The following is a 1,853-nucleotide window of genomic DNA, read 5'->3' as shown; positions in this document are numbered from 1 at the left end:
TCACACAGAGCCTTCTTGAAGGTCATGGTGCCTATGGTACAAGGTATGGAGAACTTCCCAGGGTCCTGCCTCTTTTGAGGTAATTTCTGCCTAGACAAGTTATCCAATTCTTTGGTGAGCAAAGGGGGTTCATCCTCCCAAGTCTCATTTCCAAATAGCTTGTCATTTAGCTTCATGATTGCTCCAAGGTATTTAGCAACTTGCTCTTCAGTGACATACTCATCCTCTTCAGAGGAGGAATACTCATCAGAGCTCATGAAAGGCAGAAGCAAGTCCAATGGAATCTCTATGGTCTCATTTTGAGCCTCAGATTCCCATGGTTCCTCATTGGGGAACTCATTGGAGGTTAGTGGACGTCCATAGAGGTCTTCCTCAGTGGCGTTCACTGCCTCTTCCTCCTCTCCAAATTCGGCCATGTTGATGGCCTTGCACTCTCCTTTTGGATTTTCTTCTGTATTGCTTGGAAGAGTACTAGGAGGGAGTTCAGTAATTTTCTTGCTCAGCTGTCCCACTTGTGCCTCCAAATTCCTAATGGAGGACCTTGTTTCAGTCATGAAACTTTGAGTGGTTTTGATTAGATCAGAGACCATGGTTGCTAAGTCAGAGGGGTTCTGCTTAGAATTCTCTGTCTGTTGCTAAGAAGATGATGGAAAAGGCTTGCCATTGCTAAACCTGTTTCTTCCACCATTATTGTTGTTGAAACCTTGTTGAGGTCTCTCTTGATTCTTCCATGAGAAATTTGGATGATTTCTCCATGAAGAATTATAGGTGTTTCCATAGGGTTCTCCTAGGTAATTCACCTCTTCCATTGAAGGGTTCTCAGGATCATAAGCTTCTTCCTCAGATGAAGCATCCTTAGTACTGCTTGGTGCATTTTGCATTCCAGACAGACTTTGAGAAATCAAATTGACTTGTTGAGTCAATATCTTGTTTTGAGCCATAATGGCATTCAGAGTATCAATCTCAAGAACTCCTTTCTTCTGACTTGTCCCATTTTTCACAGGATTCCTGTCAGAAGTGTACATGAATTGGTTATTTGCAACCATTTCAATTAGTTCTTGAGCTTCTGTAGGTGTCTTCTTCAGATGAAGAGATCCTCCAGCAGAGCTATCCAAAGACATCTTGGATAGTTCAGAGAGACCATCATAGAAAATACCTATGATGCTCCATTCAGAAAGCATGTCAGATGGACATTTTCTGATCAATTGTTTGTATCTTTCCCAAGCTTCATAGAGGGATTCTCCATCCTTCTGTCTGAAGGTTTGGACTTCCACTCTAAGCTTACTCAATTTTTGAGGTGGAAAGAACTTTGCCAAGAAGGCATTGACTAGCTTTTCCAATGAGTCCAGGCTTTCCTTAGGTTGTGAGTCCAACCATGTCCTAGCTCTGTCTCTTACAGCAAAAGGGAATAGCATAAGTCTGTAGACCTCAGGGTCAACCCCATTAGTCTTGACAGTGTCACAGATTTGCAAGAATTCAGCTAAGAACTGATGAGGATCTTCCAATGGAAGTCCATGGAACTTGCAATTCTGTTGCATTAGAGAAACTAATTGAGGTTTAAGCTCAAAGTTGTTTGCTCCAATGGCAGGGATAGAGATGCTTCTCCCATAGAAGTCGGGAGTAGGTGCAGTAAAGTCACCCAGCACCTTCCTTGCATTGTTGGCATTGTTGTTGTTTTCGGCTGCCATGTCTTCTTCTTTGAAGATTTCTGTTAGGTCCTCTACAGAGAGTTGTGCCTTAGCTTCTCTTAGCTTTCGCTTCAAGGTCCTTTCAGGTTTAGGGTCAGCTTCAACAAGAATGCTTTTGTCTTTGTTCCTGCTCACATGAAAGAGAAGAGAACAAGAAAATGTGGA

The 1,853-nt window shown here is 42.6% G+C and overlaps 1 non-coding gene across 1 annotated transcript; it reads left to right on the top strand.

Moving 5' to 3' along the window:
- Positions 1-1,179: 1,179 nt before the first annotated feature.
- Positions 1,180-1,283, top strand: LOC130937738 (small nucleolar RNA R71). Its single transcript, XR_009068941.1, has one exon. It is a non-coding gene; the product is annotated as a small nucleolar RNA R71 (small nucleolar RNA).
- The last annotated feature ends 570 nt before the right edge of the window (positions 1,284-1,853 follow it).

This window comes from Arachis stenosperma, chromosome 6, assembly GCF_014773155.1.
Source record: "Arachis stenosperma cultivar V10309 chromosome 6, arast.V10309.gnm1.PFL2, whole genome shotgun sequence".
NCBI classification, from domain to species: domain Eukaryota; kingdom Viridiplantae; phylum Streptophyta; class Magnoliopsida; order Fabales; family Fabaceae; genus Arachis; species Arachis stenosperma.
The sequence above is the reverse complement of the archived record's forward strand: the minus strand, read 5'-3'. Positions and strand labels throughout refer to the sequence as shown.